General features: G+C 43.8%; 1 long non-coding RNA gene across 1 annotated transcript in view; it reads left to right on the top strand.

Moving 5' to 3' along the window:
- LOC144327391 (uncharacterized) overlaps positions 1-23,255 on the top strand; it is a 67,657-nt gene extending 44,402 nt beyond the window's left edge. Inside the window, exon 3 of the long non-coding RNA XR_013392475.1 lies at positions 22,970-23,255. This is a non-coding gene — a long non-coding RNA (uncharacterized LOC144327391). The remainder of the gene's footprint in view (positions 1-22,969) is intronic.
- Positions 23,256-24,911: the final 1,656 nt, after the last annotated feature.

Here is a 24,911-nt window from a genome sequence, read left to right as displayed (position 1 = left end):
TGTCTTCCACTGCCTCCCATAGTTTTGTCAAACTCATGTTAGTAGCTTCGAGAACACTGTCCAACCATCTCGTCCTCTGTTGTCCCCTTCTCCTTGTGCCCTCAATCTTTCCCAACATCAGGGTCTTTTCCAGGGAGTCTTCTCTTCTCATGAGGTGGCCAAAGTATTGGAGCCTCAGCTTCAGGATCTGTCCTTCCAGTGAGCACTCAGGGCTGATTTCCTTCAGAATGGATAGGTTTGATCCTCTTGCAGTCCATGGGACTCTCAGGACCTCTACGTATCTCAATAGTACCCTAGATGAAGACCAGTAAAGTGTGCTCAATCCAGTCAAGACAAGGGTGCTGCTTGTGAGTGGTTTTTTTGAGCAGTTAAGTGGCATTCATCCTGCTTTTCTTGGGGGTTGCACTTTCCCTAAAATGATCAAGTTCATAGTCTGAAGGAGCCACTAGAACCAGCATTGTCAATGGAGGCAAAAGTAGCCTTATTGACATAAAGACCCTTTGTAAGCTTTGGTTGATACAGCAGCTTTCAATCCTATCTGAACAGAGGTAACCAGAGCCTTTAAAAAGCCCTAACTGACTTGGAGCTCAGTGTTACCTGAAGGATCACCTTTTCCTGTATATGCTTCAAGATCTCTATTAGAGACCCTTCTCCAGGTTTCCCAGCTTTAAGGGGTGAGGTGAGTTAGGTCGGTCCAAATCTTAACCACCATGTCTAGGGTGCTTGCTGGTGGGAGGTAAGTGTTAATAAAGAAAAATGGGTCTCCTGCCCCTGCACTAAACTGTAGTGGCAGGAAATATTCATAAAGCATATCAGACCCCACAACACTAATTTCCCCAGCCAGATCCTGTGAGGTAAAGGTGGTCAGTCCCCCACTTCCTTGTCCTTTTTGATGCCTCTTGACTGCAGAGAGGCTATGATGAGAGTATCCCTGCAAATGTGGGAGGTTAGCATCTTGCAGCCAGGTTTCTTGCAGGCAGATGATATCTAAATTCTGCAGGAACGTAGTTAAATCCTCATCTTGTTGTCCTACGCTGCCAAATTCCAGGTGAGGATATTAAGATCTTTCTGAGGTCTACTAAGTCAGAAATGAGAGCTCTCAGGTGGTCTCTCTGTAGCACCAGTTCCAGTACGGCTGGCTATATCACCGGCATTTGGTCTTGAGGATGCATAGTTTTTGATGCTGGGTTCTTATGGGAATGGCTAAATGTCGATTCCCCTTCCCTAGGTGTAGACATCTTCCATCTTGGATGGAAGTTCCCGCTATAGGGTTTTGGGAGCGGTGCTGGGTTAAAGGTTAAAATTCCCTGCGGCAGAATTTTTCCTGTCGCCCTTGTCTCTCCCTACGTACAGGAATGTTATTGGGGCAGGTGAGGTGAGTTGACACTAGGGAGAGTGTATTTTTGGTGGTGATGTACTAAATAAGTTATGTCCTTGTCAGGGAACTGACATTTGAGACTAGTGAAGAGAGAAGTAGCCCCAATGATGCAGGGGAGGGAACTAGCAAGGAGAGAGAGAGAGAGCTTCCGCTGGGGAAGGAAATCAAGGGGACACCAGGAAGAAAGGAGAGGCTGAGAGTACTTCGGAGGGAAGGCTCAGGGACTCTTCCAGTGAGATCAGCGGGGAGAGTGCAGGACCTCCGCTTGGCACGCCCACTCTGCGCAGAAGGCTTCCGCGCAGAGAATCTAGGCGGAGACTTGGAGTCAAAGAATTCTTATGTTGGAAGAAGTTCAGGAAACGCCCACTGACGGATTCTGCCAGCGACTGAAGCAGCCGCGCATAAGGGCTGTCCAGCCAGGGAAAGGTTTAACCACCCAAGCAGCTTGGAGCAGTTGGTGGCTTACACACAAGCAACCCCAATTCCCATTACAGTCCTCATTAGGGGTTCATCTGCTCTAGAACCAATTTGGATTCTGCCGTATTTTGCTGAAGATCTGTGATCCCTGTAACTTCCCCCTCCAACTACCCCAGCAGCACAAGAACAAGTTTTGTAATATGTGAGCTGCAGGGTACCTGCTTGGTGATTCACCACCCACCATAGCTGCACTCAGCCCTAGCAAAAATACTTCTTATATAGCAGCACCACTACTAGCTAGCAATAAGATATGGACTTTCTTTGCACACAGGGAGCTACAACTTTCCATCCTATAAAAAGCTCCTTTACATATGATAATAACAACATAGAGCACACATAATATTCATATCTTCTTTAATGAAAAATTGGAAGACGCTTCTGGTGCCATAAATTACATGCAAGGACAAATTTAAAAGAGTTGTCCTTGACTGCTTCAAATCCACTGGACAAAAATAAGCTTTTGTGATTTATGGAAAGGGGGAATAATGACTTTATTAAAAGGCTTGTTGGAGCTCATTTTTCAAAATATATAGTACATGAGATTATTTCCATTTATTACTGATTTTTTATGCCTCAGTTGTGGCAGGCAATACTCATCATTTGTTTATCTCATTAAAATTCTCTCTGCAGAAAGAAAGCATTATGTCATCACTGTAAAGATTACAAGTTCTGTAAGGTCAAAGTTTCAAAATGATCTTAAGTAAATTGGCAGGATGGTAGAAAAGGAGGCACTATTCTGTCAGGTAAGTACTGTATGAAGGGTGGGGGTTCAGCTGTTCAAAACCTTCAGTTGCTGCACTCTCTCTATAGATAGCTGTGAAGACATACTCTGATTCACACATAAAGGAGGGAAATATTGGAAGTGCTCTAGCATTTGGTTTCATTTCATTTTATTTAGGTATTTCATGTGGAATCTCAGGGGAACCTACAAAAATATAACAACATAGGAGATGATCCTATGGCAAGACCTGCCAAGATGGATGGGATAATGGATGGATGGATGGATGGATGCCAGGATGAGCAGCTTAGGATGCAGAGGATGCCTGGCTTAGCCAGGCTCAGCTGATGTTAAGTGCCCAGCCCTGGCTCAGCCAAAAATATGCTTGCATAATTTGCTCATGCTGGCTCATGCAAGTCCCCCAAGAGTCCACCGCTGTGGCAGAGGTGGGATCAGACAGGAAGGACTTTGTTTGAATCCTTTGCTTGTTCAGCTTTGTCAAGTGACCAGGCGACCTGGCATAAAACATCATCTTAATAAAGTTCGATTTTCCCTCCCCCAGGCAGAGCAGAAGCAGGCCCACTGCAGAATGGTGTTTGGATCTGGCATAACTTTATGCCAGCTTAATTTGCACCAGCTTGCTTTATACCACCTTCTTGTGCATAAGATTCTTCCCTGAGCAATTTAAAATAGTAGCAATCCACAAAGCAGAAAAAAAAAATACAGCAGTGATCCAGAGCAAATTAAAACATTGCATGCCCTCAGTTCACATGGATTAAGAGAGAACGCTTTGGATGAAATGACTGAGCACCAAGAACTTGCCTCAGAACTGTATGCAGCATGGAAGGATTCTAAAGCAGGTGCTCAAAGGTTACTCAGCAAATGAGAAAGTGTTCCCTAAATGTAGATTAAAACAACAACAACAGCAACCACTCCTCTATTATTCATGGTCTTTTTCCTTACAAGTGTATTTTGGTTGCAATTCTAAGCAGACTTACTGGAGTCTAATTTAATTTGGGATTTACTTCTGAATAAATCTGTTTAGCATTGCCCTGGTGCTGCTAGAAAGTTCTGGTAGTCTGTGGTCTTACAGGATTTCCATACACCTAATACTTTGCAAAATACAGTGGTACCTCGGGTTACATACGCTTCAGGTTACAGACTCCGCTAACCCAGAAATAGTACCTCGGGTTAAGAACTTTGCTTCAGGATGAGAACAGAAATCGTGCTCTGGTGGCAGCAGGAGGCCCCATTAGCTAAAGTGGTGCTTCAGGTTAAGAACAGTTTCAGGTTAAGAACGGACCTCCGGAACGAATTAAGTACTTAACCCGAGGTACCACTGTACTTACTGCACTTGCATTTAATTATTATAGCTGGATTTTAAATGTTGCTTTTCGAATGATTTTTGTGGCTTGTGCCAGTTTTTATGTGGATATTGTATTGATTTCAAATGACAGAACCGAGGTGAAGTGTGTGGAATGTCATAAAATGTTTGGCATAATGTGATGATGGAGTTATTTGGAGTAAACCTTAGGTTTTCTATGTAACCTTAGGTTTTCTATGGAGAGCCAAGATGCAATGCCTCTTGTAGCTGAAATTACGATAATCCGAACAAAATTGGTACTTGCTATTATTTGTGTAACAACCAAAGCCACAGGGTTAGACTCTGATACTTAATAGGAGGTAATTATGTAGGTGCCATTGATCACCATTTGCTTGTCGCACTGCAACACAGGCTAAAAGCCACAATGCTATTGAGCTCCCACTGGGATGACTGCAAAGTCACAAACACTATAGCTAAACAGAACTGTTTGATAATGCCTCGAGGTTATTGTGTTTAGTACTGTTTTAAGGATGTTGCCTGTTCACTTCTACCCTGTGTTCAAAATTTGCCCAAGCCAAATGCAGCCCTCCAGGGGCTAGATAAACCCGGTTTCCTGGAGCTGCAGAAACGAACCACGCACTTGTTCTGACTACAATACATGACTGGTGAACTGTGTTTGGCTCAGTGGGTTAAAAGGCCAATTCTAATATTTTTTTTTTTAAAAAAGCTCTTGTTGATAGTTAGGCTGAAAATAGAATAAAAAGAGAGTTCCATAACCTCCAACGTTTTCCCAGTGAAAATAGAGACATTCTATTTAATAATACAATGGTACCTCAGGTTAAGGACTTAATTCATTCCTGAGATCCGTTCTTAACCTGAAACTGTTCTTAACCTGAGGTACCACTTTAGCTAATGGGGCCTCCCGCGCCGCCGCCACACAATTTCTGTTCTCATCCTGAAGCAAAGTTCATAACCCGAGGTGCTATTTCTGGGTTAGCGGAGTCTGTAGCCTGAAGCGTCTGTAACCCAAGGTACCACTGTAGTAATAATCGTATTTCCCCTCCCATCTGACTGGGTTCCCCTGCCACTCTGGGTGGCTTCCAACATGTATAAAAACATAATTTAACCTTTAAAAACCTCGCTATACAGGAGTGCATTCAGATGTCTTCTAAAGGTTGTATAATTATTTACAGCGGCGCCAACTTGGACCCCACACTGGGTGGCCAGAATGCATGTGCCACACTGTCATGTGGCACTGTCAACACCATGTGATGTCCTGACGTCACTACATCATGGCGGCGTGGCACACGGCTAACGAGTCCACCGGCGCTGTGGCGACAACTGAACAGGGGCCTGTGCTTCTGCCACAGGGCTTCTGTTGGGACCTGCTGCGGCTGCGGACATGCTTTTGAGGTGTGTCTGCGGCCGCAGCGGGCACCAACAGAGGCCCTTCAGCGGAGGTGCAGGCCCTGGCTCATTCGCCTCTGAGGTGCCACATTGCCAGAGGAAAGCTGGCGGCCGGTGGCAGTGGGCAATGTACAAGTACCCACAGGAAATTTTTGTGGGTACCCAGGGCCACCTAGAACTGGCTTCCCTGGTTATTATCTCCTTGGCTTAGAGGTCACATAACTCCATATGCTCCAATATTTTTCTCATGAAAATAGGGATGTCCTAAGGAAAAGCAGGACATTCCGGAATCATACGGCTTCTGTAAATCTGGGACTGTCCATGGAAAATAGGAACGCTCGGAGGGCCTTGAGTTCTGTTTCCAAAATGAGTTGTGTCCAGATTCAGCAGTCTTTCATTTTTTCCAGCTCTGAAGAATAAATAATATATATATACAGTGGAGAGTGCTGAAAAGAGTGAATTGTGCACTAGTTTCTAAAGTAATGAACCAGTAAGCCTTAATGAAGCGACATCTTCACAGTACGCATATAGGGCCTTGCCAGTACATCTTTCTTTTCAGTTTCAAAGCCGAGAAACACAAATAAAAATGTCCTTGGTAACAGAGTCGTTAAGTAGTTACCACTGAAAAGCATAATGTATGGTGGATTTTTAAAATAATTATTTATCCTGTCAAAACAGAACATGCAGTCTGCTGTAATTCACACATTTCATTTCATTTCATTTCATTCATTTTCAGTTTCAATAGACAGCTCCCCCCCCCGCCCCCGTTTTGTGAGGCTTTGCAAAGCTAGACTAAACTCCAAAGCTGTTGTGGAGAGAAAAGCCCATTGAATGGATTGATGGCTTTATGTTTGACAAAAGACTGACATAACGTCGATTGGAACGCTACAACATTTTAATTCTTTTTCGTAGAAAAATAAAGCGTTAAAAGTGTTGCCTGACTCCTGACCTGTGAGCTGCCACCTTTGAAAGTGAGCATGTTCAAATGGCAATGGGGTGGATATGCCTTTGCCTTTGTCTCCACCGTGCAGATAACATTGTGTGTGTTGCATCGCTCCACATGGATAGCTTTTCAGTTGGATGCCCAAGTCACATTATTCTTCCTCCAAGAGAGATCTGGTGTCATTTGGCATTCACGTGAAGCACCCATCTCTCACCTAGCTCTATCTGCTATTGGAGGCATGCTTCCTGCTCAGCCATGCACAGATTTTCTTGAACCTAGTGAATACAGTGGTGCCTCGCAAGACGAAAATAATCCGTTCCGCGAGTCTCTTCATCTAGCGGTTTTTCGTCTTGCGAAGCAACCCTATTAGCGGATTAGCGCTATTAGCGGCTTAGCGGCTATTAAAGGCTTAGCGGCTTAGTGGCTAAAAGGCTATTAGCGGCTTAGCGGCTTAGAAAAAGGGGGGGGGAGCGGGAAAAAATCGCAAGACTCGCAAGACGTTTTCATCTTGCAAAGCAAGCCCATAGGGAAAATCGTCTTGCGAAGCAACTCAAAAACGGAAAACCCTTTCGTCTAGCGGGTTTTTCGTCTTGCGAGGCATTCGTCTTGCGGGGCACCACTGTACATGAAACAGGTTACATTTTCAACGTTTACTCAGTTTTCTGGGCAGTCAGTTGCACCAGGAGGTACAGAATAAACCCATCTATGTGCGGTACTATACATCAGGAATTCATACGTCCACACTCACATCAAGTGACATGGAAAAAATGTTTCCCTCAAAAGCAAGAACAAACGTTTCGTGAACATCGTGCTGTGGATCTCGCATTTAGAGTACAGTATTTATTAAGGACAGAAATGTTAGGTGATGGTATCATGCATCTCCAAGCGAGTGTCATGTTTCTACATGTGAAAGCCCCCAGAAGTTATGCTACTCTTCAATGATGTGCTATCATTGGCCATGTAGAGGTCAAGCAAACAACATAAGGTACGATATAATACAAATATATTATACACAAAGAGCAAATGCTGTACTTTTGACAAATAAAGTACAAGGTCTTTTCTTACATTCCTGGTTGTCTGGAAAATGGAGAGCTTTTCTCCCTACTGCAAAAAGCTCATCACTTACATAATTCAGAGGGGGTTTTTTAAAAAAAAAATCAGACATAATGAATATTCTGTTTAAAAAGTAATGACATTTAATCAAGTAAAAAATATTTCTTATACTCTGTTCCAGACATTTCATTTTAAGAGGATGCAAAAATATGGAGTAGGCTGAGGAAATAACAAAAGAAAATATGATAATGACCATGGAATTCTTTACATGATGCATTTTAAATAAAAAAATCCCCTAGTTTTTTTTTTATTTGACCTGCCAGTGGAACCAAACTCCTTTCTGTGATTCACACAGAGTTCCTTCCCTTAAATATCTGCATAAGTTTTAAGTAGGTGAACAGGGCACCTTTCAGGGAAGTTTTAGACCAGAAGTGATGATTGGAAAACTTCCTTTATAAAGATTCTGGTCGTTGGTCCTTCTGGTTTCAGATAGTGGTGTTTTCTGTGCAAAACATGTGCTCTCCCACAGATTTATGGTGCTGGATATTCTGCCTCTGTTCCTGGTAAAAAAAACCCACACAACTTAGTTAAAACAACAAGGAAAAGGCTTCAGCAGTTGAATTGCTGCCAGTCAAGTAGTTCGCAAACATCCAGGTATCTTCACAGAAAAAGGTGACCATTTTCATCATCATAATTTAAAAGCTGTCTTATTTTTCTGAATGCATAAGAGGTAGTTGTATGGTAATTTTGAAAATCACGTTTTTGCATTAAAAAATTGTTCAGCACATTGCAATGAATCATAGAGAGTTCTCCTAGTTTGAGTAGGTAAGAAATACACAATTTGTTGTTTTCCTCAGAACAAAGGAAATTTGTAAAGGGGAGGGATTGTTCCCTTTCTTTAACAATAACGAAGGTTACAACTAAATTCAACATGCAGTACTGGGAGAATTATATGCTGCAAGAGAAAATCATTGTGCATTTATTTAAATAACCAAATAATTAAGCATTAAACATAACGAAAAAGATATGAAATATTCAAATCCATAAATCCAATGCTCCTTTGTCCTTCCTCTTAATTATGCAATCTTTATGATAGATATTTTAATATACACAAATGATGGTTTGGGCGCTTTCACCCCCTGTCACAAATACGTTTTTTCTTAAACCAGTAACAGAATGAGGTGTTTGCTGTTTTATTTATTAAGAATTACAGCTCAGAGCATTGGTATGGCTGCAAATGAATGCATAGAATTTCTGGACCTGAGTCCTGGTGATCTATTGTATTCTCTGATTATTCACATACTGATGGCAGGCAAATCTTATTGATTTCTATTTAAAGATAAGGAAAGTGAATTTGAATCCAGGTAAAGTAGGAAAGGGGAAAAGCTCAGCCTCTGAAACTTGATCTGTCACTGTGGATGTCAGAGAATTGGACTCTAAGAAGAGACAAATATGGAGATTCTCTCTATTCACAGGATTGTTCTGTGTTCAGAACTGGAATTTGTTGAACTGGAATGCAACCCATAGGCATTCACAGCATGTGTGTTTTTACGTGTAATTAATTGTGCGTAATTAATTAATTTCAGGAGTGGTTGAATTGCCACCGCCTTCAAGATGGCTGGGACCACTCCCCAGGGGTGTAGGAAGTGGGGGCAACTGCCCTGGGTGCCCTCACTGAGGGGGGTGACATTAAGCGCACTGCCCACCTGCGACTCCCAAGCCTACTACCCCCAGCCTTCGGTGTAAGCGGGGAGCAGCGCCGCTTTGCCGGTGGCATTCCCCCCTTCACCCTTCGTTTTGACAGCTTGGGGGAGGCTTGGGAGTTGCGGGCAGATGGCATGCCGAATGTCCGCCATGGGCAGCTTGCTCTGCCCCCATGAGCGGCTTGATGCTCCGGGCAGCCGAATGGCTATCCCATGCCTGGGAGGGCACCCTCCAGACCACACCCCTCTCAGGAGCGCATCCACCCTGGGCAGTGCAGGCTTATGCTCCACTGCTGCCACTCCCTGCCTCAAAAATGGTCAGGGACAAAGAAGAGTGGTGGGAGGCCCCAGATGAAGGACCCCCAAGGGAAGCTGCAGAGGAGGAAGGCTCCAAACCGGGGGGGGGGGGGTGAGGGTGGACACGGAAGACAGGTCAGAGGAGGAAGGAGGGTGGGATGCTGGAGAGTTTAAGGCTGCTTGGAAGACATCTGGCTCAGGAGGAGATTTAAAATGAAGTAAGAGTGACGGAGAGGGACGCGGGTGGTGCTGTGGGTAAAAGCCTCAGTGCCTAGGGCTTGCCGATCGAAAGGTCGGTGGTTCGAATCCCCGCGGTGGGGTGCGCTCCCGCTGCTCAGTCCCAGCGCCTGCCAACCTAGCAGTTCGAAAGCACCCCCGGGTGCAAGTAGATAAATAGGGACCGCTTACCAGCGGGAAGGTAAACGGCGTTTCCATGTGCTGCGCTGGCTCGCCAGATGCAGCTTCATCATGCTGGCCACGTGATCCGGAAGTGTCTGCGGACAGCGCTGGCCCCCGGCCTCTTAAGTGAGATGGGCGCACAACCCTAGAGTCTGTCAAGACTGGCCCGTACGGGCAGGGGTACCTTTACCTTTAAGAGTGACAGGCAGGCAGTCTTGGAAACTGTGCTACTGGGGGCAAGGTGTGCCCCGTGGTGCTCTCTGATAGCATGCTGTTTTTCCTAATAAAAAGCTAACTGCTGACCTGTATATGAACCAGCCCTGGCAAAAATGCATTGGCCCTGTATCCACCCAGTTGGCAAACTTTAGTAAGGCAAGAGAGGCAAGGGTCGAGTGAACACATGGCTGGTCACATTGACACAAGCACCTTGTCCATGTCCTCGGGTCACATCAGCTAAAGCTGAATCCGTGGTGTTATGCTGCACACCTCACCGGAAGCTGCAAGATTGCTAGGATTGCTAACTTTACCCTTTCAAGCCAATAACAGGTGGCTTTCAAGGGGTCCAAGACTCCACTCCCAGAAGTAGTTGTCAACAGATACATATACAGTGGTACCTTGGGTTAAGAATTCAATTCGTTCTGGAGGTCCATTCTTAACCTGAAGCACCACTTTAGCTAATGGGGCCTCCTGCTGCCAGCGAGTCGCCAGAGCACGAAGCAAAGTTCTTAACATGAGGTACTATTTCTGGGTTAGCGGAATCTAACCTGAAGCGTCTGTAACCCGAAGTACCACTGTATATGGAAAGAGAGAATGAGAATGAATATATATGCTCCTTCTGATATGTATTTGCTCATCACTGTAGGAAACCGGCAGAGGCAGAGCCAATCCCAGAGTTTTCCTATAGTAAGGACACTATGCCTTGATGTAACTTGTTCTAGGACACTGAGGGGGGTGGCAGGGGCAGTTGCCAAAATGTGCCCACTACAGAGAGTTCTACCATTATTTCTTTCTTATTGATGACCAAACAGCAGCATAATGTTAAGTTTCTGCCACCACCAGAAAATAGCAAGCATGCCCCCTGAAATGTTAAATAATTTTCACATCTCACCCTAAAAATGTTGCCAGAATGCCCCTGTGTTTACACTGCCGCTTAATTGTGTAAATGGAGGGGTACATATCACAAGTGCACTAATTTTCATCTGAGCTGGAAAAGAATTCAACTTCTTTCTTTCCCTGCCAAACATCCAGGCACCCGCCCCTAGACACTGATACTCCAAACTCTGCTCACCTTCCTTCCCATCCACCTGTCTGATGATTGCTGCTTTTGTAGTGGCAAGAAAGAAAAAGACCTGTCCCTCCAGCTGAGAAGGTGCAAAACAGAGAAGATCCATTTTGGAGTGCCAAATGTTGGCCTCACTTTCTTACCAAAGATGACCAGTGTCCACCCCTGCTCCTTCCTTTGCCACATACAGTGCATGAAGTGCAAATTGTTCTGAGAAATGTTGTTTCCCCAAGTGCTACTGACATCAAGGAACTGGATCTGGAACCTTCTGCCTGCCACTAGGCCATATTTTACCTTGCTCCTGACAGTGCTGCAATGTCATGACTACAAACTCCGAACCATTTGTGTCCTTAATAGTGCTGTAAGATCACACACTCACCTTTAATTTCATTGAACTCTTTATGTGTGGAAAACTTACATCTGCAGCAGGATGGACATAGCCATTGCTGATAGGGATGAAATCATCATCCCATTAGCAGATTATCAATACTGCTGTCACCTTGAATTAAAGGAGAGGCCACCATACCAGGGCTGATTGGAGCCTATTACTTTTCTTATAAGAGCTGGAGATATCTTGCTAGTGATTCCAGTTGATTCATATAGTATCAAATTCAAATGATGATGAAATGATCCCATGCTCATTTTTATTTAAATTTCAAGTATTCCATTTCAAACATTTAGCTCTAGTGTCTTACATACAATGCACCTTTTAGAGCAGCAGAGGGCCTGTCTGCAGTATCTTGGCTGCTCTCCTTGAGAGCACAGAGCCCACCACCACAGGGGATGTCTGCAACTATGAGGTAAAATAGAAGGTGGGGGCATGGGCTGAATTTTGGCATTGCACTGGGCAACAATGAAATTTGGGGCCCTAAGGTATGCCACTGCTCTCCTCCTTTGCTTTCAGGCCATGAAAGGTGGAGGCCACACAGAGCTTGAGGAACATATTCCTGGCAGATACAAGCAGATTCAATTTTTTTCTAAAACAAAAAACTTTCCACCTGAGTAGAGAAGACAGTGTGCTTTGAAAGCATGGCGCTGTGCTGAAGGGGTGGTTTTGTGTTCGGGTTGGGAGAAGTGTGTGTATGTGTACGGATGGTTGAAGAATATGTGGAAAGAAAAGATACATCTGGTAGTGATGATCTTAAAAGTTCATTGCCTCACTTCATTTTCTCTCTTTTACATTCTGTAAGTGATGTGGCACTGACCGCACCCATTGCTATCTCCAACATATGTTCCCTTGTAGATCCTCTCAGAGGAACTTGATCTTTAATGATAGAAGATTTGACTACTCCTGCTTCAAAGTTCTACATAATGGCGTGGTTATTCAATTTTGCATCAAATTGTAGCATATATTACTTGATCCTAAGCATATTCTCTTTCTGGAGAAGAGGAGGTTAAGGGGTGATATGATAGCCATATTCAAATATATAAAAGGATGTCATATAGAGGAGGGAGAAAGGTTGCTTTCGGCTGCTCCAGAGAAGTGGACACGGAGCAATGGATCCAAACTACAAGAAAGAAGATTCCACCTAAACATTAGGAAGAACTTCCTGACAGTAAGAGCTGTTCGACAGTGGAATTTGCTGCCAAGGAGTGTGGTGGAGTCTCCTTCTTTGGAGGTCTTTAAGCAGAGGCTTGACAACCATATGTCAGGAGTGCTCTGATGGTGTTTCCTGCTTGGCAGGGGGTTGGACTCGATGGCCCTTGTGGTCTATTCCAACTCTATGATTCTATGATTCTATATATTACTTGATTTGAGATCAAACACTTAGCCCTAACCTGGGGTGACAAGGGATCTGATAAGGCAGAATAAGAACCATTTATACATGGGGTGGAAGGAGAGAATGGACAACATAAACCCTTTCCATTAGGCTTCTGTGTGCATATATGTGGAAGCCAGGGTGGTCCCACAAATGCTGTTGAACTACAGCTTCCATCATCCTTGACCATTAGCTGGAGTTCAGCATTAATTGGAAGGTACCAGGTTGGCTATCCCTGACATAACTCTTTAAAGGAAGCTGGGATTCTACTGATCAGCTGGTGGGAAAGGGGGAATCAGACCCCAACTCCCTGCTGAATACGGGATAGGTGATATTCTGGCCTTCAATAAAGACTTATCCATCACACAACCTCAAGTGCTGCAATCGCAGTATGTTAATCGAAGCCAGGATGGTACACACACACACACACACACCTTTTGATGTGATCATTTTTTTAGTACCCAAAGCTCACTCTGACACATGTAAGATGAAGACAATGTAGAGGCCTCTCATGTCATTCAGTAACAAGTAATATCGCTTTAGTGGAAAGGCATATTTTCAATCTAATTGGTAAAAATCAGAACGAGAGAGAGCGCGCGCAATTTGAAGCACTTTGTTTCCAAACTGCAAGGCATTGAAAATTGAATTGTACACAGAATGAAATATGTTGATTATGTGGAGTGGCAAAAAAGAGGTCGAGCGTTTAGTCGTACTAGGGTACGTGATAGTGCTGTAGTAATTTCCCTCCTCTTCTTTTTTTTTATTGCAGTTCGTGAGCTGTCCAATTGAAGTAAAAATAGTCAACAATGACTATTGCTCATTTGGTTTCCATTGAATATCTGACCAGGGAAATCTGTTCTCTGCATGCACGTTAAAAAAAAAAAAGTGGGGGAGAGAGTAATTTGGCTTTGCAAAGAAAATGCGCAAGTGCCCTGAGCCAAAGATAAACAGCAAAATGGCAACTCTTCGGTTATCATTCAATGTCATTTCTGCTTTGGCTGCAACCCCACACTAAAAGTCAGATAAATTATTGTCCAGTTTTAGTTCAGTGGCTGGAAAATAAATTACTTGCACATCTCTTGCGAATTAAGTTATCCCTGTGCATGCATATAAATCATACAGAAAGGAAAGAAATTATCCCCAAAATGTTCACAGACCCGTATTCTTCTTTCGTAATAACATACATTTCATCTACTGGAATTTAAAATGGGAGTACAGTTAATATGTTTCCAAGATGACCTTTTATAACACTCTGGATTATTAACTGCTTGAAATCCTGGCCGTGATACGAGACTGCCAAGTTATATATAAAATTCTTAAAACTGTATGATATATCATTTCAGTGCAGAAGGAAATTTTATTTTGATATACCTGATTCGTTTTGATGACGATCTGATTTCTGTCTTCTCTACCACTTTGCCGTGATCAGTAACTCATAAATGAAATGGGGAAAGGCCAAACAAATTGTGGTTGTCAAGAGAATCTTCAAGAGTATTGATTACATTATTTCAATTTCAGATACAATATAAATCTAATCTGAACACAAGCTACTGAAGTCAGTAGAATTACAGTACAGATGCAATCCAGCTTCAGATAAGTTCTGCATAGAAACACCTATAAGAAATTGCATGTATCTCATACATACTGTACATTTCCATGTGTGAAGCATTTTGGCACATATTTACTGCACACATGCACTGTGGGAAGTAATTGCCTACACATGCAGAAAGACACAAGCGTGCTTTGTCATGCTTTTATAGGGTTACAAGCTTGGGGTCAGAGAAATGCTGTGGGTGTAGTGTCTCTTGACTTCAGAAAGGTTCTTTTTACAAAGTCCCCGATGATAGTCTTGCGAAGAAGCTGGCAAAACATGGGCAATGGGAGTTTGCCTTCCTCTTCGCGGTGACGTTTCCTCAGAATCTGTTCCGGAGGGTTTGGGGAACCGGCAAGAGCAGATTTTGAGGACATGCCCCAAAATGCTGGTGGTTTTTCATGAGCATTAAACACACAAACACACTGCTACAGAAATGTGTTGAACTGAATTTAAGGTTGCAGAAATGAGAAACTGGGGGAACTGAAACTGAAAGCTCCTTTCACCCTTACCCCCCAAGTAAATGGGTAGAGGATTGCAGCCTAAGAGTTATATGCACCGACGAAGACGAGCCCTACTGGGCCAAACTAAAGATCCATCCCGTTCAGTCTTTCGTTTCCAACAGTGCCCCTCCCAATGCCACAGGGAAGAATGCTGTTCCCCACAAGTTGCTCTAGCAGTGGAATGAATAGCAGCCACTTCTGAAATACCTGTGTCTGCCATGGCTATTTATTGCATGCTATATGTAGACAGGTATGGGGAGATAATAGTAATTAGATAATAGTAATTTTAGCTATAACGCTATAAGGAATATGAAAAAAATGGAGTATTAACAGGTAAAAATTTAATGTTATAATATTTTAAGATTAAAGACTAGGATAAACAAAGAGGGAAAAGATTTGCTGAACTACTAAATTGAATTGGAATACAAAAAAGGGAGGTGTGAGGAGGTCTGGGAAATAAGCAAATGAAAAATAAGTGATGGAAAGATGGAATTGTTTTTTAACTATTTTTATTTTGTATTTTTCTTTTTTCGTTTTTCATTTTGTAAAATCTTAATAAATATCTTTTTTAAAAAAAGAGGAATGAATAGCAGCGACTTCTGAAATACCTGTGTCTGCCATGGCTATTTATTGCATGCTATATGTAGACAGGTATGGGGAGATAATAGTAATTAACCTCTTTATGCATGCTTGCCCATGGATGATGGTCACACTCACACACAACTTATAAAGATTTTATCACTTAAAAGACAATGCGAAAATCCCCTTTGGTTAATCTTTGCTGCATTAAAAAAAGTGTCCAGACCTTTCTACTGATTTGAACTCATGGGGGGGAATTTATTTGCTTCAGTGACCAGATTATTGCCTTTACCCCGATGCCTCATTAAAATGTCTGGATTTGAGTCACACATAGCTGATGAGCCAACATTGATTCCCTCTAGTTTACAACATGAATGAACATTTTTTATTTGGTAACTGATGTATTTTTAAAAGCCTATGGATTGCACAGAGGAACAGGCTCCTCTTAAACCCTCTTCCTAATTTGGATTCACATCTTTAGCATTAACAATTCAGTGTTATCTGTCTTATAGCACTAGGTTCAAACACTTAAAATGCAGGTCTGTCTTCAAAAACAACACAATTAGAAAATCTTCCACTCCTGTGACCCAGACTGCATCCTTGTGAAAGATTTAAGTTACATGACTTTGCCTGTTTGGGCAACATGATTTATCCTCTCAATGGGGCTTTTAACATCTGCTACAGATTATGCACTACATAGCAATTAACCAATCTTTTTATTTTATTTCGAGTTCTCTTCACTGTAATGCGCAGCTACCCCATTTCGCAATGTTATCGCGTTGTGTGTATTCCCATCATCTCCAACATCAAACTCACATGGAACATGAAATCACAATGTAATGTCAGTCTTATAAGGGAGAAGAAAGCCAGTGTGGTGTTGTGGTTAAGAGTGGTAGTCTCGTAATCTGGGGAACCGGGTTCGCTTCCCTGCTCCTCCACATGCAGCTGCTGGGTGACCTTGGGCTAGTCACACTTCTTTGAAGTCTCTCAGCCCCACTCACCTCACAGAGTGTTTGTTGTGGGGGAGGAAGGGAAAGGAGATTGTGAGCCGCTTTGAGACTTCTTAAGGGGAGTGAAAGGCGGGGTATCAAGTCCAAACTCCTTCTTCTTAATCCCCAATGCCACACATAACACTTATCTCCACCCAGAGACATAATGGTTCAATGCAATGTGACCTGGACATGGAGAGGAGTGTGTTGCCTGGTGTTGTGCTTTATGGGTTTGTGGTATATCAAGAGAGGCTGGCAGGGAGGAACAGAACCATGGACCTGGCCTCAGAAGTGGCAGTGCTACCATGTCCCAAGATGGTGAAGGGCAGGGAAGAGAAGAAGTAAAGTTTGAGTGGTTTGGATGCTCTGGCAGGCCACGCAGCAATGCTGTTTCTGGGGTCCATGTTCATAGCCCCTCCCCTCGCCACCAGACATTCCTGCTTCTTTCCACTCCTGAATTCCAGTTTAGCTATAATTTCTACAAATCATTCCAGAATTAGACCATGCCCACAGTTTACTATCCATTTTTTCAAAAAACAAAAATAACACAAAGGTTTCCTTCTCTTAATTTGAATCTCTTCCTATTTACATTATGGAGCACATGTACACATTGAGAGATCAGCGGGGGGAGGGGGGAATCCTAAATGGTCTCATATGCAAAGACCCCTGTATTCACAAAGCACTACACAAAAAGAAGCTTGATATAGCTATATCTGCAAGTACATTGAGACCGGGGTGTGTGTTTGTATGCTTTCCTGCAAGTCCAATTTGCTGGTCCCCTTTCCCCACCAGGAAAAGTAAAGGAACGTTATATCTGTTTTGCCTTTTGGTAGGGGAGGGCATATAAGAAAACTGGTTAGCATGCACTGGAGTACAGTGGATTTCTTCCACCCACTTGTATCTCTAGAGGTTAAATAGTAGAGTCTGACAAGGGCAAAATAATCTTCTCTCCAGTGCATATGCATGTGTGTGTGTGTGTGTGTGTGCGCGCGCGCATGGATACAAAACCCCATGGAACTGCTTCCGATCCATTTCCCTCATAACTCGCTATAACAAACAGTTGAGTTTGAGTTGCACCTGCTCTATAGTAAGTCAAGCCAAATCTATTGCGAGATGAAATATTCCTACTTTTTTATATATAAAGAAAACTGATAGGGGCAGCTTACTAACATAGTCACCTTCAGAAGCCCAGTGCAGAACAGGTTATCGACAAGCAATGGACACAGCACCCCAATGAAAGAAAAGAGCCTTTGAGACTATTCGAGGGCAGGGGGAGGAAGAGGACAAGCGACTCCTTCTGCAGTTCCCTCTGCTAGACTACTAAAAGCAGTTTGGCTGTTTTTCACCCTGCCAGCTTTGCAAGGGGACTTTGTTAATGACCCCAAGTGTGAGAACTGGTGCTGTCCACATCTGCTGCACAAGCACATGTCTACTCTGATGAATTGCCATTGAGTTCCATGGGACTTGCTAAGGGGGAGAGTCACAAGTGATTGCTGAGGGAGGGTGACTGGCCCAAGGTCACCCAGTGAGCTTCATAACCAAGTGGGGATTTGAACCCCAGTCCCCCTATTCCTAGTCCATGTGTTGAGACAGCTTGTACCTGAGTTTAGTGTAATGAGTGGATGAGCTTCTAAACAGGAGTGAATGGCGGGGAAGGGTGGTGGTGCTTACCTGGCCTCCCAGCACAGGTATCACTACAAGTTACCGGCAAGGTGGGATGAGGTGATGAGAAGGCTGCTGTGGCACAGATATTGCAGCAGAGCCAACCCAGTGCTCTCACCAGAGCATTCACACCTCCCTGCCACCTCCCAACTCTCCCTCCTGTACCACAATGTCTGGTCAATGTCTCTGGATAGGATAAAGTACATTGCAATGGTTTCAAGGGCCTTTTGGGGAAGCACTGCTGGTGAAAGGGCTTACAGGGAACAGCTGGCTCTAATTTACCAACTGAGCCTGAATGTTGGCTGAGATCATTAGATAGGAAAACTCCAGAAGGAGATGAGGTAGGCAGCTCAGGGTGTGCTCAATTTCCCTTTTCTCTCTCTCTGTCTGTCTCTCTTTCATTATTTTAGCTGAAGTTTCGCTTTGAAAACTCAACTCTGAAGAGTAAAAGCCTGAGAGGACGCTCTATGTGATCCTCTCATGAAGCAGGAAAGCTTGTGAGGGCACCTCATAAACAGGAGTTTTTGAGATTCTGTTTGTTTGTTTGTTTATTTATTTGTTTGCCAGAAAATCAAAGCACTCTGCTGATGCAAAAAAAAAAATAAAAATAAAAATCCAAACAGAAAACATTGAAACGAGCGAGGCTTCTGCCAGTCCTGTGGAGAAAGCTCAGCTTAACGCGATGGGGCTTGCTGGTTCATTAGAGAGTTAAATCAGCCATCTGCACTTGCTTTATTTCCCCTGCCCCACTTTCCTCTGTTTTGCATAACAGTTTGTGTGGGGTTTGAATGGTGTCTAATAAATAGCCGTACAAAAAGGGCACCAAAATTAACAAAGGAAGACACTTCTAGAAGCCACTCCATATGGGTCAAAAAAACACACACCCCTCTATCAAGTGAAGAAGAGACATGAACATTTCTTTTATCTATTTGCTTTTCATTTTTCCTTGATGAAACACACTTAATGAACTGTTTAATGCTGATGACTGAGGGAGCCAATTTAATTAGCCACCCTATCAGAAATGTACTTACAAAACCTTGCCTGTTGCAATTTGTAATCACTTCTATGATTGTCTCCAGACAAAAACCAAAAAAACCCCAGTGACATCCTTTCTTGGCCAGTTTTCCTTGTCTGCTGCTGCATTGTGGGCCAATTATTTCTCATTTTTCAACATACGGAGACAGCAAAGCACTACTTCGGCTGCCTCATACAACTTGTTTAAATGCATGTTCTAGAGTTGAGCTTCAGCTTACAGGCCATGGAAATATATTTTTTGGCTTCTGGTTCAGCCCCTCAGTTTCTACCACTAACTAGCTGGACACCATGGGAAGCCCACAGCGAGGAGATAGCCATGTCCTGTTCTTTTCCTCTAGCACAGGGGTTTCCAGACTGTGGCCTGTGAACTCCTTCACCCAAGTGGTCCACAGCATATCTGTGAAAAATGGCAGGGACAGGGGCTGGGAATGGTGGAAGCTGCAGCTGCTGCATCACTCTCAGAAGGCAGTGGTCTACCCACAAGATAAGCAGGATGGACCAGAAGTGAGTGGAGTGGAGAAGATTAGGTGCGTGAAAGACAGAGCAAGAGAAAATGACTTGAAAGGAGTGGAAAGGATTAAGAACCAGAAAAAACCCAAGAGCTGGTAAATCAATAAAAATCAATGAAATAAGCAATGAAAGCACAAATTATCCAACACGGTGCATTACAGTTGCTACAACAGGAATAAAAAGCATTAAGTGGTTCACCAAGACTCCCAGGAATTTTCAAGTGGTCCGTGGTGGAAGATAGGGGATTTTGGGAGCCACTGCTCTAGCATATTGTTGTGAGGAGGATTTTTTGCCAGGCAGGATGAGGGGAGTAGACTGTATGCCAAGACCCTTCTGACCCCTCCATTACAGTGGTACCTCAGGTTACAAACGCTTCAGGTTACAGACTCCTCTAACCTGGAAGTAATACCTCGGGTTAAGAACTTTACCTCACGATGAGAACAGAAATTGTGCGGCAGCAGCAGGAGGCCCCATGAGCTAAAGTGGTACCTCAGGTTAAGAACGGTTTCAGGTTAAGAACGGACCTCCGGAACAAATTAAGTTCTTAACCAGAGGTACCACTGTACAATAGAGTCCTCTTTCATTTGTTCATATACAACAGTCTCAATTGTCTCATGCCAGATTTCACTATAGCACCACTTAAACTTCTGTAATTTGGGGGGGGGGCTTCTTTTTCTTTTAAAAATGAACTAATTAATGCTGTTGCGAGAACATAACAAAAACGGAACAGGCCCCCAATGCCTCGACATGTTCTAAAACATATGTTTTGCACATATAGTGCTATAACTCAAATGGAAAGATCTCTGGGCAGGGTCGTGGTTATGATCCACTGGGAAGTTGATTTCACGAACTTAATTTATTTTAATGAGCAAACCTGTTTTGTCTGGGAAGCACCAGACGAGAACTGGTAATTATGAAAACTCTCCACTGTTCATCATGATGAGGAATATATCACAATTACTTTCATTTTTCAAAAGATTTACTGCTTTCCCTCTATTGGCTTTGCCAAATCACATCTCCTCATGACCCTTAATCCCCTTTCAGCTTGCCAAAACTTGCAAGAGCAGGTGGAATACTGCCGGATAGAGGATGTCTCACCACAAGATTCCTTTGAAATTGACATCATAGTAGGCCCTCTATGTAAGTGGTCTCTAAGGCCAGGCTGGCTGGCTCCCATACCCCACAACTAGCCCCTTTTAAGTGGGGCATCCTGGATCACAGAAGCCAATCCCTGCTTGGATCCAGGAATGTCCCATTTAAGACTGGCACCCTGACACAAGTCAGCAGGGTTGCACCTGACTCGGGGGAGGCCATGGCAAGCGAAGGTCGGAAGGGAGAACAAGAAAGCAGCGAGTGGTGGGCAAGAGCAGGTCGTGGCGGGGGCAGTGGGATGGTGAGAGGCTGCGTGTCCCTATTTGCCCTCCCCAAATGTTGGGGCTCCCTCCCTGAGCTAGCTGTGCTATCCAGGCCAAGAGAGTTTGGTCAGTAGGACAGGCTTTATAACCACACTGATTGGCGTCCAGGCTGCTCCCTCCCTGCACAGGCAGACTTTAGTAATCTTTCACAATATGCCACCTTGTGCGCGGCCAAACATTGGTGCCCCAAAATGAATATTCTCAAGTATAATATGGTGCCCTCTCGGCTCAGGGAACCACTCTACATCTGGCGCTGCTCCCTGCTAGGGAGGCCAGACCCTGATGTCAGCGAGTAAGCCTTTATGAGCTCACCAAGTACATCTCTCCTGAGGCCCAACCTATCCAGGTAGAGAGCCTGGCCTATGAGTGAGTGTCTCTAAGTCCTGCCTGCTTGCAGGTATGGTCTTTAAGTGGAATGGAACATCGAGCTAGAACATCAGTTAGAGGAGGCAGTCAAGTGGACTTCTGACCCTCCTTCTCTTTTTTTGTGAATGAAGGTCCCATGGGAAGGGCGCTAATTTGGAAGGAAGCTTCCAAAGGCATACCCCATGTAGGAAAATGGGTTGTCACTGCCAAGGTATTTAACATGGAACAACCATATTTACACTAATAGAATAGAATTTAATCAAACAGGAAATCCAGAAATCTTTCTGCCTGCCACCTACTGTGAGTGCTTACCCATAGTTGAAGATTTGCCATAGGTTCATCATACGAAGTCATAAGGTTTACTGTCAAGCGATTAAGCAAGCAGTCCAACCCTGCTTATGCTGGGTTGAGAGGGGTTTTGGAATGAGTGATGGTGTCCTGCTGCCAAGTTCTCCAGACTAAGCTAGCCTCCCACTGGCTGCCAGGTGTATAGAAGGGCAGGCCCCAGGCCTGCTTGTAGGATTCCCTCCAGCTACAGGCAATGGAAAGAGCTGAAATGAGTTGTTCTGCGGGTGGGAAGGTCTGGGGCTGAGCCGGCCCAGAGTTTGCTGTTTCCCAAGCTGGTCTCACATGACAGCATCAAGCCTGGCCCTGGACAGATCAGGGTCAATGTCCTGCCTCTTCTCCTTCCACTATGGCCACAGTGCAAAGCCCCACTGGCAGGAGGGGGTAGGATTGCACCCCAAATGGAAAGGTAGATCACCCTTTTCAGGCATTCACTCCAAATGTGGTTAAGGGGCAATGGGGGCCACACACAGAAACTGTCAGGATTTTCATTCTCTCCCATGCTGCAGAGTGTGTGTGACTACTAGATCACATGCTCTGTGTGTTGACATTCCATTCTTTGGAAGCATGGGAACGGAAGGAATTATGCGTCACTTCCATGTTCTTTGTTCTGTTCTGTTGATGTTCTCTCTCGGCGCTGAATGAGAGAGAGAGCCATGATTCTGTGTCTGTATATAGTGTAAATAAATACGTAGTTTAGATCTACGGATGGTTCATTCTTCTTGCTGTGCTATGCCACATTAGTGTGCATAAATCAAGCTGGTTTATGTTGCTGAAGGGCACACTGGAATGAAGGGACGTGCCATTCCAGAGTTATGCTTACCGGGAGAACACTCGGAAAGGTCAGGGAGACTGAGGGGGCCTCCGGGTGACCCCAGAGCATCCTAAATCCCAACAAATGGTAGCAGAGGATGGTTCTGATCCACACCCCTGCAAGTGATTTCCTTGTGTTAAGTGGGAAAGTTTGAAGGCGGTGGTGTAAGCACATTCAGGTGAAAGGGATTAGAAGTCTTCCTGCATTCAGGAATTACCAATTGTACAGAACCCCCAATAATGGCGATGATGGTATGCGCATTCCACTGAACATGCCATCTTTTTTTCTGCCCTTCCCACTTAACACAGGAAGACTGTGGTGGAGTGGAGGTAGGGGACATTGTGAGAGGTGATTACATCCACCAGGACACTGGGTGTGGGTCTCATATATGGAACTCCATCCCACATAAATGATTTCAGATAACAGCTGGTCCGGTATAATGCCTGGTGAGGTTTCAGAAGTTGACCAGAAACATGATGACTCCCAGCCTTTGCTAGATGGATATGGGAGGCCTTTCTTGAAGTAACCCAGTTCCTGGCTATTCAGAGCTCTAAAGGTAAATAAAATTAAAATTAAAATAGTCCTTTGAAATAATGGGTAACATATGAAACTGATCATTGACTGCTTAATTTTTCCATTGAAGGAGGTTCTGCTTCTCCAACAGGGATGAAGAGGAGAAATAGAAATACTTTATTGTCACTGTACCACTTGTTTACAGTGAGATTAAACAAGCCCCCCTCCCCCCCAATCTCTCAGTCCTTGTTACACTCTATGTGCTGTCATATGACCAAAAACCCCAATGTTGCATTCAGCAGCCTCATGACCCATGGGTAGAAACTGTTCTTTAACCTGTTGGTGCAGCTTATCATGCTTCTATATCTCCTGCCCAGATTAAAAAGGTGCTGGCCAGGGTGTGAGTCATCCCTGAGAATATTCCTCGCTCTTCTGAGGCAACGGTCTCCTGCGATAACATCTAGCGGACTTAGGGGACAGCCCATGATATCGTGTGCTGTCTTCACCACCCTCTGTAGGGACTTTCTGTCCATGGCTGTCAAACCAGCATACCACACCGTAATACAGTATGAGAGAACACTTTCTATCATGGACCAATAGAAGGAAATCATCAGTTACTGTCTAACATTGTTCTTTCACAAGACCTTAAGGAAATGAAGTCTCTGTTGGGCCTTCCTAACCACCTGGGCTGTTCTGACCTTCTAAGTAAGGTCTTCACTAAGATGGACTCCCAGGAATTTAAAGGAAGAGACTCTCTCCACACAGCGCCCCCCCCCCCGATATACAACAGGGCTAGCTCTCCTCTCTTCCTCCAAAAGCCCAACACCATCTTCTTTGTCTTGCCAATGTTTAGGTGCAGATTGTTCTCTGAGCACCATGTGGATACCTTTTGAACCTCCCCACTGTACGCAGATTCGTCTCCGCCTGTAGTTATACCCATTATGGTGGTGTTATCAGCAAACTTAATAATTGCAGTAGAAGGGTCAGATGAAATGCATTCATATGTATACAACGAATACAGATATGGACTTAGCATGCATCCCTGTGGAGTGCCAGTGCTGAGCTTCAGGGAGAACCCACCAGCAGCCTGTACACCTGAGGCATGATGTCAGATCAGAGATGGTTTTGTGCCAGGGGGGAAACAGCAAGCAATTGCTGCCATGAGACAGAAGAGGGGGGAGACAAGTGCTGGTTTTGTGTATCAGAGTGCCCAGCCGGGGTTCACTAAGCCAGATGGTAAGTAAGCATTTAATTCCATTTCCTCACTGGCTCGTATATTTTCTCTGTTGCCTTGGCTCCTTGACAGATTGATTAGCAGACAGTGTTTTTATTTTGATCTTAAATAAATTCAGAGGAATTAAAATAATGAGCACAGTTATTTTGTGTTTCTTTTTTAATTGTGTAGTAATTAAGTTTTATTTTCTCTGGGTTGGATTAATGTGTGCTCCCTTGCTGTTAATGTTAATGCAAAATGAATATCCATGGAACCGAGTAGGTATTTTTAGAATGGCCCTGATGTAATGAAAAACAGAACGAGGGAGGTTTGTGCTCAATCAAACATTGTGTTATGCAATTTCTGCAATGCAATATTAAAGGTGTGTGAGATATATATATATATATATATATATATATATATATATATATATATATATGTTTACACACACACACACACATATATATATACATAAAATCCACAACCCCCTTCTCTTAAGTATTCATGCTTGGTTAGGATGTAAAGATGGGGGAGAAATTAGAATCAGATTTCACTTAAAGCCACATTTATCAAATCTGCACTTTCCAAATGATGTGGGAACTGAAACACAGCGATCCTTTGAAATTCGCACTTAT

The sequence above is a fragment of the Podarcis muralis genome, chromosome 4, assembly GCF_964188315.1.
Source record: "Podarcis muralis chromosome 4, rPodMur119.hap1.1, whole genome shotgun sequence".
Taxonomy (NCBI): Eukaryota; Metazoa; Chordata; class Lepidosauria; order Squamata; family Lacertidae; genus Podarcis; species Podarcis muralis.
Note: the sequence above shows the minus strand (reverse complement) of the source record. Positions and strands in the feature narration are given on the sequence as shown.